Genomic DNA, 16,686 nt, shown 5'->3' with positions numbered 1-16,686 from the left:
TGTATGGCTGACCTATTTAAACTGCATCTGACCTTATTGCCTGAAGCATAAGTCTAGCAATCATTCCTGAAATGATTGAATGAAGTGATATGTAGGCTAAATATACTGTGATTTTTAAAAATATATTTTTTTACATAACTGCCAACATCAAGTTTGGAACTTATTCTGAAACAATCCACATGATGGCAATGCTGCACCACTTTTGACTGTAAAGCAACATAGTTCACTGCACTGTAGCCCAAGTCCAGCTCTGTTGAAGTTCACAAGGAATCAAAGGTCCAATGCTGCCTTTATTATCTCAACGTTAAATCCTTTCCGGGTAACAATTAAGTACCTCACTGTGGGTTTTGTTTTCAATTAAAATGGTCAAAAAGAAACAAATAGCAAAGAGCAAATTCTCATTATCATCATGTTCGTAATTTCACAGTATTATTCCACGCTCATAGTGTGGAAATATATATATATATATATATACAACACAAGAAATTCACTTTTTGACTGCACTGCGCCTTTAAGAGGTTTTAATTAGTCTGTGTGATCCATCCACACCTGTTCACACATGACAATTTAAAGGTATACAATATATCTACTTATGCAAAACTGGGTCCCCTAAGGCTCACATCTGCCAAAGTTAAATTCAATCTTACACATTACTAGACCAATGCAAATACTACCCCTAAGCTATAATGTCATGTCTCTTACAACTTTCAAAAATCATATTTAATGACATGATGCAATTCAATGTCATGAATCGAAAATCCCATTGATCGTATTTGCGCAAAACTGAGCAAAGACATTTTTGTGTAGTCTTGATATGATTAACCAATGTAGGCTTATTAGTGTGTTTACGCCAGTGGCGATGGATTGTGTTAGTGGCCTTGTGCCACTATGATGGGTTATTCCCGCGTCTGTGATGAGCGCAGCGGTTCGTAGGTGTTTGTATGATAAGTTAGTGCGTACAGTCAGTCTCTGATGGAACTCCGTGGAATACAGACTGGTGCCGCAACTGAGGCAGAAGTAGGGACCATTTAACTTCAATTTTGAGTTTATTACTATTTATTTTATTAGGTTATTTTATTTTCTCTCACTTCAAGTGTGATCACACTCCGTTAAGACTGGGGAAAAAAATATCAGTGTATTCACATATTGGACAATAAATATCCTGACTATCAAAAAGCATAATAGGACGAGAAAGCTCCTGAATAATTTTCTGTGCTCAGTCAAGTATTTGTTCCAAGAAAACGAGCAGTGTTTCATTTGTGTGCGCGTGGATTTAATTTTCGGATATCTATCACTGTCAAGCAATATTGGACCAGTCCTACACAAATCTAGGCTGTGCTGATGTCGCCCGCGGACAGACGCACGGCTGGATTGTAGCAGTGCCGATGGATTAAAGGGCAACCTTAACCTTTTGGAGGGCGCGAAGGGAGCGGGGCAGCAGGTATGAAAGTGTGATTTTAGCATACTTGGTCAATTTTGTGCCCTATAATGATCGCTACTGACACTTAAAAAGTGTGCGCAGTCAAGCACCATTTTTTTTATTGCGTGCTACAAGAGAATTGGTCTACAAGGAGCTCACCTACTAGGCACATGCCATTTCAACGTCTAGTTTTGATTTACATTTGATTGAGTTGTCAACTAACGTGAATTCAACGTGAAATAATCAATGTAACAATGTTATTGGATTTAGGTTCAAAGTTGGGTGAAAAAAAGAGGACCTTTCCTTAGTTAATTACTTTTTGCAAATCCAATCAGTTTCCCACGTTTATATCAACGTCATCACATTAGTTATTGTTGAAATTATGTGGAAACAACGTTGATTCAACCACTTTTTGCCCAGTGGGCGTTCTCAAGAAATGCTTAACTTGAATCTCATCAAAATCAAGTCAAGTCTGAAATAATTAGCGCGATAATGACTGGGTTCGTTTTAATCTTGATGTTGATCATACTAGCTACCAGCACGAGTTTAATTACCAGTCAATCGCCCTCATCTTGAGAAAGTGCACCTCGAGTGATGTGTGGACCTGCATTTATTAGGCTATGCCAACTGCATCCGCTCATTGTTTATTTTCTCTCGATCAAAAGTGTAACCACTGAAATTTCTGGCATCATTGTAACTATTTAGATTGTCTTTATAATTAGAAATCACACATCCCTTAAGTCATCCTGTCCCCTAAATATGGTTTAACTGTCAAGTTAGTTGTCTATTTGGTCTTGGGGCAGTTAATAAGGGAACCATATATGGTGATTCTCCATCCAGTCATTTTATGCACAGACATCCATTGGTCTGCCGACAGTGCAACCATTGTTTATTCAGTGGGCTGCCATACACGACAGAGCTGCGTCTTTAACATTGGTCCACTGTCAAGGTCCAATACTAAATAGGCTTGTAAATTAACAAGCTAAATGCATCAGAAGGGCAAGTGTGTCCTCTGGATAGTCATGCAACCTAATGACTAGCTGTTCAACCCAAGACAGTATACCAGAACAAAAGCATAGGGGATTTATGTAGGCCAACTGAAATCTATGATAACATTTAAAAACACAGGGATGCAAAACTACAAACATGCTCTCTCACTGTGGAGAAGCCAAATGTGTTTTTGTCTGATCAAAACCTGGGATTTCAATCAAATAGGTTGTCTCTCTCTTTCTATTTTTACGTGTGCCTGCACCTTACACCCTCTATACCAATTCAGAGGCACACGAGGTGTTCTTGCATCACCACCAGCAGAGTAAAGATTTGAGAGGCTTGACATGAAATAGACTGCAAAATGTGGAGAGGGGATATGGATTTTGAAGACGGGAAGAATTTGCACTCGCAGGACAGCGAACACGCACGTCAGTGAGCACACACACACAGGTGCATGCATAGTAGTTAGTCAACATTAATAACACCTACTGACAACTGCTCCAACTCCCTCAGACAGACAATTGATGAGCACCTCCTTGGCTCTTATCAGACTGGCTACACTGTGAGGGGACATATCACAGAGGAATGCCCTCTCCAGCTGGGTGACCTGGTGCCAACTGTCGGCAGCTGTCTGGCCAGAGCCGGATGATGATTCTCCAATGTCACATCCCTGGTGTGTACTGTGCCCTTTCCCATTCAGGGCATTACCATTGATCCACCCATCCATCTATGAATCTGAGTGGTTACATTTCTCTCAGCTCATTCCTTTAAATTATCAAACAAAGTGGCAGGTGTTAGGCTGTTGAAATTACAAATTAGGCTTTTAAATGAGCAACATTTCTTATTTGTGGGTTATGAACCCTACATTGACCTGCTGCTATGTTAACACATAAACCCTTGTGGTTCAAGTCCACTCTGGAGCTTTTCTGTGATGTCTGGCTTGACCTTTCAGTAAGAGTCAATGAGGCATCCTTGTTCAGGGGTTCCCAAAGTGGAGTCTGAGGAGATACTGCGGGGGTCCATGGCAAGACCTCAATATGTCTATACATATATTTTTAATACCCTTTTTATGAATATTGCTAGCAAGAACAGTTTAATACATTTTGTATGAGATGTGGGGAAAAAGTCGAGTGTACAATACAATGTAATATTATACATCCACAATTTATGTTCTTAACCTTTTAGATGCCCAACATGGGCCTGGGAGGCTCACATGGATATTTGTATACACAGTACTCCATCATTTACACATTTGTTTCTACTCAATTCTTCTTATATTCCCCCAAAATGTTTTGAACATAATGCAGTGTAATTTAAGCTTTAAAGCGGCAGCTCTTTCACTCTGCCCTATGGCAAAATGTGTATAATTGCAATAAATGAGCTTTAAACGTCAAAAGGTTCTCTTTTTCAGGGTCCGAGACTTGATTAGTCCGGCCATGCACTGCAGAAGTCATAGTAAAACTGCTTGTATGCTATTTTAATCACTCTCTATATAAGAGTTGTGTTCTGATATTCTGAGAGGGTCCCCAATATGTTTGCTATCACAAATGGTATCAAAAACTGATGTTCCTGAGTTGTAAACTAATTCTACGGTCACAGATTGATAAGGGTCACGGAGGTACATGACCTATAGTCCTAATGGTGATTCTATAAAATCAATACATTGTGGATTTAATCTAGTAGACCATTTCTCTTATCAGGCCTAGGTTACATGGGTAGAATATCCTTCAAATAAATAGATGTAGCCTATGACCTCAAGTACTTTTGTAACAACTTTTAATATCAATGTGACATATCCTTGGTGTCACTTGAAAGGCGTTGGAATGTGATACATTCTATATTACTCCGCAAAGAGAGAACCTATACTGTAGCTCTCGACTGTTCTGGGCTCCATTTTCTTTGTGATCAAAACAAAAGACTTCAGAGGCCAAGCTCTCGCTCCTTCCTCCAGAAACTATAGAAATGTGTGAAAAAAATTGGTAGTTGATTGTCACCCGCTGTGCCTGCGTTTGATGTAAGTCGGCAGCGAGGGCTTTTTTCCCCCTCTCTCTCTGCCTGTCCCATTCTTTTTGATCAGCCTTTTCCAATTGGACTTTAAACAAATTCACCAGCCGCAGAATAAATAAGAGAGCAGAAATGCCAAAATAACAGCAAGTCCCGCCCTCACCACCACCTATCTAACCCCCCACACACACACTTAACATACACCTCATAGATGTTATTTCCCTCTCTCCTACTCTCGCTCCCTTGCTCTCTATCCAATCAAATGGGCTTTGGCACTCTAGTGCCAGGGTTTTGCTAGGTCCTCCCAGGATCCATTTGCCAATGCCGTGCAGACGCGTTCGTTAGCATCATGTCCGCCTTCATTAGTCTTTGTTTAGAGGCTGAAGGCTTTGTTCCTTTTCCAATTTAACACATTGTCCGTGGTGTTTTCGACAATGTTCGCATCTCTCTGCCTTCCCCTCCCTTTCCATCTCTTTTGTGCTCTCTCACTCTTTTATTCTCTCTCTCTCTCATTCTCTCTTTCCCCTCTTGTCTCTGGAGAGGTACATTGTATATTTCACCATCAAATAATACAGAGTGAAGCACAGCTGTTTGGCACTGTGTTGTGCATCACATGCTTCTATAAGTGGTGGTTTCAATTTAGTAGGAGGAAAGAGGTTTATTGTAGGATTAGCTATTGTGAAATATAGAGCATTTCACCATGCATTGAGTCACTTCCTGTTTGTGTGTTCTACTGACTAAAGGGTACTACATTGGCCTATCAAACTGGCCCTGTGAATCGTCTGTTTTACTGTGGAATGTGATGGTTTTAAGTGTGTGGCCGAGTAGGTACTTGCCGTTGCCGACAGCCACTACCTTTTTAGACCCACAGACAACATTACTTACACAATTATGAAAGAGTAGGTTATTGAACGTGATGCTCTTCTAAGTTCCATGTTGTTGACCAAGCCCACTGGGCAAAAACTGGTTGAATCAATGTTGTTTCCACGTACTTTTAACCAAAAATGAAATGACATTGCATCAACGTGGAAAACTGATTTGATTTGCAAAAGTCATCAGTGTCTTTTTTCCTTTTTTTTTTCACCCAACTTTTAACCTAAATCTAATGGCAGGGTGACATGTTTGGTTGATTTCAGGTTGAATTCACGTTAGTTGACAACTCAACCAATTGTAAATCAAAACTCGGCGTTGAATTGACGTCTGTGCCCAGTGGGATGCTTTGTTACGGTTTCCATGCTCATTACATGCGTACTCCATGTGTGCACACCAATCGAACATAACTATGACCTCTCTCTTTCTCTATACTTGTGATTGTCTCCGAAGATGGCTGGCAGCCATTGCTATCCCAGGATCCTCTTCTGGTGCGATGGCTCTCACATTCCCTGTCCAAAATTGCCCCTTCCTCTGCTACCCCCTCTTCCACCCCCTCCTTCTTCATGGGCCGTCCTCCAGTCGTCTGTGATCCTGTTTCACACCGCTGGTCTGCGTCTGCCTTTTCCCCACCACGGCCATTTTATCTCTCCTGCAGGGTCTTAGCAGGGCTCTGAGTGTGGCCCAGTGGCTTAAAAACATGCGGCCGTCACGCAGCTTGCCAGCAAGGCCCAGAGAAGTCGCCACAAATACCAATACTCTTTGGACAGTAGGAAGACAACTTTTCATTGCTTTTTGTTGGTTTGTGGGGCAAATCTGTAGCTACATCAAACTGTTGTTTACCAGTAGGTCTCTGGCTCTTCAGAATTGACAGTGTGTTAACCCTTTGAGCTAAAGCCAAGGTTGTAGCTCCAGGAGGCAATTGCTGTCTTTAGGTCAAAGACAAGGTGACATCACAACCTCCAGGCTGGCAATGCCTGACTAGAGATTTAGACTAGCGCACTTTACGAATGTCTGGCATCACACATACCTTCCAGTGAATAAGGAGTAGAAATAACAAGTAAAAATATCATGGCTATATACAAGGAGTGAAACAATAACATGACTATATACAGGGAGTAGAACAATAACATGACTATATACAGGGAGTAGAACAATAACATGGCTATATACAGGGAGTAGAACAATAACATGGCTATATACAGGGAGTAGAACAATAACATGGCTATATACAGGGAGTAGAACAATAACATGACTATATACAGGGAGTAGAACAATACAATGGCTATATACAGGGAGTAGAACAATAACATGGCTATATACAGGGAGTAGAACAATAACATGGCTATTTACAGGGAGTAGAACAATAACATGGCTATTTACAGGGAGTAGAACAATAACATGGCTATATACAGGGAGTAGAACAATAACATGACTATATACAGGGAGTAGAACAATAACATGGCTATATACAGGGAGTAGAACAATAACATGGCTATATACAGGGAGTAGAACAATAACATGGCTATATACAGGGGTAGAACATTAACATGGCTATTTACAGGGAGTAGAACAATAACATGGCTATATACAGGGAGTAGAACAATAACATGGCTATATACAGGGGTAGAACATTAACATGGCTATTTACAGGGAGTAGAACAATAACATGGCTATATACAGGGAGTAGAACAATAACATGGCTATATACAGGGAGTAGAACAATAACATGGCTATATACAGGGGTAGAACATTAACATGGCTATTTACAGGGAGTAGAACAATAACATGGCTATTTACAGGGAGTAGAACAATAACATGGCTATATACAGGGATTAGAACAATAACATGGCTATTTACAGGGAGTAGAACAATAACATGGCTATATACAGGGAGTAGAACAATAACATGGCTATATACAGGGAGTAGAACAATAACATGGCTATTTACAGGGAGTAGAACAATAACATGGCTATATACAGGGAGTAGAACAATAACATGACTATATACAGGGAGTAGAACAATAACATGGCTATATACAGGGAGTAGAACAATAACATGGCTATATACAGGGAGTAGAACAATAACATGGCTATACAGGGAGTAGAACAATAACATGACTATATACAGGGAGTAGAACAATAACATGACTATATACAGGGAGTAGAACAATACAATGGCTATATACAGGGAGTAGAACAATAACATGGCTATATACAGGGAGTAGAACAATAACATGGCTATATACAGGGAGTAGAACAATAACATGGCTATATACAGGGGTAGAACATTAACATGGCTATTTACAGGGAGTAGAACAATAACATGGCTATATACAGGGATTAGAACAATAACATGGCTATTTACAGGGAGTAGAACAATAACATGGCTATTTACAGGGAGTAGAACAATAACATGGCTATATACAGGGAGTAGAACAATAACATGACTATATACAGGGAGTAGAACAATAACATGACTATATACAGGGAGTAGAACAATAACATGGCTATATACAGGGAGTAGAACAATAACATGGCTATATACAGGGAGTAGAACAATAACATGGCTATATACAGGAGTAGAACAATAACATGGCTATATACAGGGGTAGAACATTAACATGGCTATTTACAGGGAGTAGAACAATAACATGGCTATATACAGGGATTAGAACAATAACATGGCTAATTACAGGGAGTAGAACAATAACATGGCTATATACAGGGATTAGAACAATAACATGGCTATATACAGGGATTAGAACAATAACATGGCTAATTACAGGGATTAGAACAATAACATGGCTATATACAGGGATTAGAACAATAACATGGCTAATTACAGGGATTAGAACAATAACATGGCTAATTACAGGGAGTAGAACAATAACATGGCTATATACAGGAGTAGAACAATAACATGGCTATATACAGGGAGTAGAACAATAACATGGCTATATACAGGAGTAGAACAATAACATGGCTATACAGGGTGTAGAACAATAACATGACTATATACAGGGATTAGAACAATAACATGACTATATACAGGGAGTAGAACAATACAATGGCTATATACAGGAGTAGAACAATAACATGGCTATATACAGGGAGTAGAACAATAACATGGCTATATACAGGAGTAGAACAATAACATGGCTATATACAGGGGTAGAACATTAACATGGCTATTTACAGGGAGTAGAACAATAACATGGCTATATACAGGGATTAGAACAATAACATGGCTATTTACAGGGAGTAGAACAATAACATGGCTATTTACAGGGAGTAGAACAATAACATGGCTATATACAGGGAGTAGAACAATAACATGACTATATACAGGGAGTAGAACAATAACATGACTATATACAGGGAGTAGAACAATAACATGGCTATATACAGGGAGTAGAACAATAACATGGCTATATACAGGGAGTAGAACAATAACATGGCTATATACAGGGGTAGAACATTAACATGGCTATTTACAGGGAGTAGAACAATAACATGGCTATTTACAGGGAGTAGAACAATAACATGGCTATATACAGGGATTAGAACAATAACATGGCTATTTACAGGGAGTAGAACAATAACATTGCTATATACAGGGAGTAGAACAATAACATGGCTATATACAGGGAGTAGAACAATAACATGGCTATATACAGGGAGTAGAACAATAACATGGCTATATACAGGGAGTAGAACAATAACATGGCTATATACAGGGAGTAGAACAATAACATGGCTATATACAGGGAGTAGAACAATAACATGGCTATATACAGGGAGTAGAACAATAACATGGCTATATACAGGGAGTAGAACAATAACATGGCTATATACAGGGGTAGAACATTAACATGGCTATTTACAGGAGTAGAACAATAACATGGCTATATACAGGAGTAGAACAATAACATGGCTATATACAGGGAGTAGAACAATAACATGAACACAGGGGTAGAACATGGCTATTTACAGGGAGTAGAACAATAACATGGCTATATACAGGGGTAGAACAATATTAACATGGCTATTTACAGGGAGTAGAACAATAACATGGCTATATACAGGGAGTAGAACAATAATATGGCTATATACAGGGAGTAGAACAACATGGCTATATACAGGGGTAGAACATTAACATGGCTATTTACAGGGAGTAGAACAATAACATGGCTATTTACAGGGAGTAGAACAATAACATGGCTATATACAGGGATTAGAACAATAACATGGCTATTTACAGGAGTAGAACAATAACATGGCTATTTACAGGAGTAGAACAATAACATGGCTATATACAGGGAGTAGAACAATAACATGAATATACAGGGGTAGAACATAACATGGCTATATACAGGGGTAGAACATTAACATGGCTATTTACAGGAGTAGAACAATAACATGGCTATATACAGGAGTAGAACAATAACATGGCTATATACAGGGGTAGAACATTAACATGGCTATTTACAGGGAGTAGAACAATAACATGGCTATATACAGGAGTAGAACAATAACATGGCTATATACAGGAGTAGAACAATAACATGGCTATATACAGGGGTAGAACATTAACATGGCTATTTACAGGGAGTAGAACAATAACATGGCTATTTACAGGGAGTAGAACAATAACATGGCTATATACAGGGATTAGAACAATAACATGGCTATTTACAGGAGTAGAACAATAACATGGCTATATACAGGAGTAGAACAATAACATGGCTATATACAGGAGTAGAACAATAACATGGCTATATACAGGGGTAGAACATTAACATGGCTATTTACAGGAGTAGAACAATAACATGGCTATTTACAGGAGTAGAACAATAACATGACTATATACAGGGAGTAGAACAATAACATGACTATATACAGGGAGTAGAACAATAACATGGCTATATACAGGGAGTAGAACAATAACATGACTATATACAGGAGTAGAACAATAACATGACTATATACAGGGAGTAGAACAATAACATGGCTATATACAGGAGTAGAACAATAACATGGCTATATACAGGGAGTAGAACAATAACATGGCTATATACAGGGGTAGAACATTAACATGGCTATTTACAGGGAGTAGAACAATAACATGGCTATTTACAGGGAGTAGAACAATAACATGGCTATATACAGGGATTAGAACAATAACATGGCTATTTACAGGGAGTAGAACAATAACATGGCTATATACAGGGAGTAGAACAATAACATGGCTATATACAGGGAGTAGAACAATAACATGGCTATATACAGGGAGTAGAACAATAACATGGCTATATACAGGGAGTAGAACAATAACATGGCTATATACAGGGAGTAGAACAATAACATGGCTATATACAGGGATTAGAAGTACTAATTTGATGTAATTGAGGTAGCTATGTACTCTACATACAGTATAGGTATGAGTAAAGTGACTAGGCAACATAATAGACAGTAGCGAGTGTGTGTGTGTGTGTGTGTGTGTGTGTGTGTGTGTGTGTGTGTGTGTGTGTGTGTGTGTGTGTGTGTGTGTGTGTTTTGGGGTGTCAGTGTAAGTACTGTATGTATGAATGTGTGGGTAGTGGCCAGTGTGTGTCCATGGAGTTAGTGCAAGAGAGTTGGTGCAAGAGAGTTGGTGCAAAAAATAGTCAATGTGTTTAGTCCGGATAGCCATCTGATTAGCTATTTATCTGCCTTGTTTAGAAGTCTTAGGGGGTAGCAGCCGTTCAGGGTCCTGTTGGTTCCAGACTTGGTGCAATGGTACCACTTGCCATGCGGTAGCAGGGAGAACAGTCTGTGGCTTGGGTGGTTGAAGTCTTTGGATAAAAATGTGGTCCGTCCTCTGACACTGCCTGGTATAGGAGGTCCTGGATGGCAGGGAGCTCCGCCCCATCGATGTACTGGGCCGTACACACTACCCTCTGTAGTGCCTTGTGGTCAGATGCCAAGGAGTTTCCATACCAAGTGGTGATGCAGCCAGTCAAGATCTCTAGATGGTGCAGCTGTAAAACTCCTTAAGGATCTGAGGGCCCACGCAATATCTTAACAGCCTCTTGAGGGGGAATAGGTATGGTCGTGCCCTCTTAACAAGGGGGAAGAGGCATTGTAGTGCACTCTTTAAGGCTGTGTTTGTGTGTTTGGACCATGATAGATCCTTAGTGATGTGGACACCGAGGAACTTGAAGTTCTTGATCCGCTCCACTACAGTCCTGTTCGATGTGAATGAGGGCATTCTCAGCCTTCCATTTCCTGTAGTCCACAATCAACTCCTTTATCTTGCTGACGTTGATGGAGACGTCAGCAATATGCTGTCTGGTCGTCGTCTGTGATCAGGCCTACCACCGTCATGTCGTCGACAAACTTAACAATGGTGTTGGAGTCGTGTAAGGCCACGCAGTCATGGGTGAACAGGGAGTACAGGAGGGAACTAAGCACGCAAACCCTGAAGGGCTACCATGTAGATGGTCAGTTTGGCGGATGTATTGTTGCCGACCCTCACCACCTGGGGCCAAGCCCATCAGGAACCAATTGCAGAGGGAGGTGTTCAGTCCCAGGGTCCTTAGCTTAGTGATAACCTTCGAGGGTATATGGTTTTGAACGCTGAGCTGTAGTTTGATGAACACCAGTCTCACGTAGGTGTTGAGACACTGGACCTGTACTGAACGCCATCCTTTAGACATCTGCAACGTCAATATATAAACTCATTCCAGCTGGCATTCTAGAATCTAAACAACTGACATTCTAAAATCTAAACAGTCTAGAGAGGGTCACTCCTTGTGATTTGCATGGATATGTCAAATGGAATGCTCCATGACAGAACTGTTAATTTTGTCTGTGTTTACAGTATGTGCGCAGGGCATCTGTGTGTTTCAGCCAAAAAACTGTTCATGGATATTTGTGTATACATACATACTATATGGATGCCTATGCATTTCATTCATTCATTTCCGAAATTATTGCCACCCTTGATAAAGAAGATATAAAAATATATAAAATATAAAAAGACTGTATAAAATACAGTGAGGGAAAAAAGTATTTGATCCCTTGCTGATTTGGTATGTTTGCCCACTGACAAAGAAATTATCAGTCTATAATTTTAATGGTAGGTTTATTTGAACAGTGAGAGACAGAATAACAACCAAAAAATCCAGAAAAACATTATAAATTGATTTGCATTTTAATGAGACAAATAAGTATTTGACCCCCTCTCAATCAGAAAGATTTCTGGCTCCCAGGTGTCTTTTATACAGGTAACGAGCTGAGATTATGGGCACACTCTTAAAGGGAGTGCTCCTAATCTCAGTTTGTTACCTGTATAAAAGACACCCGTCCACAGAAGCAATCAATCAATCAGATTCCAAACTCTCCACCATGGCCAAGACCAAAGAGCTCTCCAAGGATGTCAGGGACAAGATTGTAGACCTACACAAGGCTGGATTGGGCTACAAGACCATCGCCAAGCAGCTTGGTGAGAAGGTGACAACAGTTGGTGCGATTATTCGCAAATGGAAGAAACACAAAAGAACTGTCAATCTCCCTCGGACTGGGGCTCCATACAAGATCTCACCTCGTGGAGTTGCAATGATCATGAGAACGGTGAGGAATCAGCCCAGAACTACACGGGAGGATCTTGTCAATGATCTCAAGGTAGCTGGGACCATAGTCACCAAGAAAACAATTGGTAACACACTACGCCATGAAGGACTAAAATCCTGCAGCGCCCACAAGGTCCCCCTGCTCAAGAAAGCACATATACATGCCCATCTGAAGTTTTCCAATGAACATCTGAATGATTCAAAGGACAGCTGGGTTAAAGTGTTGTGTTCAGGTGAGACCAAAACTCGCCGTGTTGGAGGAGGAATGTTGCCTATGACCCCAATAATACCATCCCTACCATCAAACATGGAGGTGGAAACATTATGCTTTGGGGGTGTTTTTCTGTTAAAGGGACAGGGCAACTTCACTGCATCAAAAGGACGATGGACAGGGCCATGTACCGTCAAATCTTGGGTGAGAACCTCCTTCCCTCAGCCAGGGCATTGAAAATGGGTCTTGCATGGGTATTCCAGCATGACAATGACCCAAAACACATGGCCAAGGCAACAAAGGAGTGGCTCAACAAGAAGCACATTAACCTGTTACTCCTACCCCCTACTTTTTCGAACATTCTGTTAGCGCCCTGCTTCTCATGCCAGGAATATAGTATATGCATATGATTAGTATGTGTGGATAGAAAACACTCAGACGTTTATAAAACTGGTTAAATCACGGCTGTGACTATAACAGAACGTGCGTTTCATCGAAAAGCGCAGGAAAATCTGATCACTGAAAATTGGAAAATATATCAATGCGCCACTTGCATGTATTGTCTATGGGAAAGCAAATTACCTGGAGCCGAGATTGCAATTCCTACAGCTTCCACACGATGTCAACAGTCTTGTCATTTGCCTAGGCTTTGTTTCTTGGTCAAACGAAAGAAGAGACAGCCCATTTCTTCAGGTCTCCGACCGGATATTTTGGTTGAGATTTACACTGAAATTATTTCCAGACGTACAGCTATAGAATACACATCGCCTCGTGATCAATTTGATCGCTTATTAACGTTTACTAATACCTAAAGTTGCATTACAAAAGTATTTCGAAGTGTTTTGTGAAAGTTTATCGTCAACTTTTTTTATTTAAAAATGACGTTACGTTATAAGACGCTATTTTTTTTCATTGATCACACAGTCTTCATAGATCGATATCTAGGCTATATATGGACCGATTTATTCGAAAAAAAAAGACCCAATAGTGATTATGGGACATCTAGGAGTGCCAACAAAGAAGATGGTCAAAGGTAATGAATGTTTTATATTTTATTTGTGCGGTTTGTGTAGCACCGACTATGCTAATTATTTTGTTTACGTCCCCTGCGGGTCTTTAGGGGTGTTACATGCTATCAGATAATAGCTTCTCATGCTTTCGCCGAAAATCATTTTAAAAATCTGACTTGTTGCCTGGATTCACAACGAGTGTAGTTCTAATTCAATACCCTGCATGTGTATTTTAATGAAAGTTTGAGTTTTAACGAGTGCTATTAGCATTTAGCGTAGCGCATTTGCATTTCCAGATGTCTAGATGGGACGCCTGCGTGCCAGGTAGGAGCAAGAGGTCCTGGAGTGGTCTAGCCAGTCTCCAGACCTTAATCCCATAGAAAATCTGTGGAGGGAGCTGAGCGTCTGAGCGTTCAGAACGCTCTGCCTGAGCGTTCTGGTGCAGGTTTTTTTATCAATGATCTCTCTGTACTTTGCTCCCTTCATCTTTCTCTCAATACTGACTAGTCTCCCAGTCTCTCCCACTGAAAAACATCCCCACAGCATGATGTTGCCACCACCATGCTTCACCTAGGGAAAGCAAAGTACAGAAAGGTCCTTGATAAAACCTGGTCCAGAGCATTCAGGCAATAGGACTGGGGTAAAGGTTCACCTTCCAACAGGACAGAAACCCTAAACACACAGCCAAGACAACACAGGAGTGGCTTCAGGACATGTCTTTGAATGCCCGGACTTGAACCCGATCAAACATCTCTGGAATGACCTGAAAATAGCTGTGCAGCGACACTCCCCATCCAACTTGATAGAGCTTGAGATGATCTGCAGAGAAGACTGGGAGAAACTCCTCAAATACGGGTGTGCCAAGCTTGTAGCGCCATATCCAAGAAGACTCGAGGCTGTAATCGCTGCCAAAGGTTCTTCAACGAAGTACTGAGTAAAAGGTCTGAATACTTATTTCTGTTTTTTAAATGTATACATTTTCAAAAATGTCTAAACCTGCTTTTGCTTCATCATTATGGGGTATTGTGTGTAGATTGATGAGGGATTTAAAAAAAATCCATTTTAGAATAAGGCTGTAACGTAACAAAATGTGGAAAAAGTCAACGGGTCTCAATACTAGCCTATTGGCATGGAGGTGGCGTCTAATTGTAAATTTGGAGACCCTAAGATGCGACACACACACACACACACACACACACACACACACACACACACACACACACACACACACACAGAGCCTGGCTTGATCTGGCACTCTGCCTCCCTCAGGCTATTTAACCCGGGGACTGTAACCTAAAGACTTTACCCTCAGAGACTGTGGCTTTCAATCTGACCACTTTCCTGCTCTTATCTGGTGAAGAGGCCATTTTAATAGCTTACAGCCAGTGCCCTATCAGGCAGCTGAGTGTAGTGAGGATTCAGATAAGGCTGACATGGAGTCAGGCGTGAGTAACAGGATAAGAAGACCACAGATAAACAGGGGTTGAGTCTTCTCCAAGGGAAAACACTGGCCTCAGGAATGCGGCGAAATATTAATAAGGAGACTCCATTCAATTAATTAAAACTAACATTGTTCCTTGGGTTCCGGGAGCCAGCATGAATAGCATGAACTATCTGGTAGTCAAATCCTGTGATATAGCAGTCAATGGAATTGGCAGTTAAGTGTTTGTATGTTTTGTCTGTGTGCAGGCGTGCCGTGTATGCATGTGTTTGTGTGTGTATTATTATAAAAAAAATATAAAATTCGACCACTTTATTTGTTTTGTAATTTTTTGTTGAGGTTTGTAGGTACAATATCAATTTAAATTAATATATTTTGGCTTCCATTGAAAAGAAAAAGAATAGTAAGAAATACATATATAGAAATTACCATATTGAGGATATTGTACTAGTAAAATTGGTAGTTAAATAAAAATAAATATAAGAGGTGGGCCTACACCACCAATGGTTCTAACAAGAATAGAAAGCGGAGTGGGAGGCCCCGGTGCACGACTGAGCAAGAGTACAAGTACATTAGTGTCTAGTTTGAGAAACAGAGTCCTCAAATGGCAGCTTTATTAAATCGTACCCTCAAAACACCAATCTCAACGTCAACAGTGAAGAGGCGACTCCGGGATGCTGGCCTTCCAGGCAGAGTTGCAGAGAAAAAGCCATATCTCAGACTGGCCAATAAAAAGAAAAGATTAAGATTGGAAAAAGAACAGACACTAGACAGGAAGATTGGGAAAAAAAGAGTTATGGACAGACAAATCTAAGTTTGAGGTGTTCAGATCACAAAGAAGAACATTCGTGAGATGCAGAAAACTTGAAAAGATGCTGGAGGAGTTCTTGAAGCCATCTGTCAAGGAATGTGGAGGCAATGTGATGATTTGGTGGTGGTAAAGTGGGAGATTTGTACAGGGTAAAAGGGATCTTGAAGAAGGAGGGCTATCACTCCATTTTGCAACGCCATGCCATACCCTGTGGACGGCGCTTCATTGAAGCAAATTTCCTTCAACAACAGGACAATGACCCAAAGCACAGCTCCAAACTATGCAATGACTATTTAGGGAAATGCAGTCAGCTG

General features: G+C 40.4%; 1 protein-coding gene across 1 annotated transcript in view; it reads left to right on the top strand.

Annotated features, from left to right (window-relative positions):
• The first annotated feature begins 764 nt into the window (after positions 1 to 764).
• LOC118366318 (chemokine-like protein TAFA-2) overlaps positions 765 to 16,686 on the top strand; it is a 62,456-nt gene continuing 46,534 nt past the window's right edge. The window contains exon 1 of the mRNA XM_035748896.2: positions 765 to 1,441. The gene's annotated coding sequence lies outside the window, so the exon portion shown is untranslated. The remainder of the gene's footprint in view (positions 1,442 to 16,686) is intronic.

Source organism: Oncorhynchus keta, chromosome 33, assembly GCF_023373465.1.
Source record: "Oncorhynchus keta strain PuntledgeMale-10-30-2019 chromosome 33, Oket_V2, whole genome shotgun sequence".
NCBI classification, from domain to species: domain Eukaryota; kingdom Metazoa; phylum Chordata; class Actinopteri; order Salmoniformes; family Salmonidae; genus Oncorhynchus; species Oncorhynchus keta.
The sequence above is the reverse complement of the archived record's forward strand: the minus strand, read 5'-3'. Positions and strand labels throughout refer to the sequence as shown.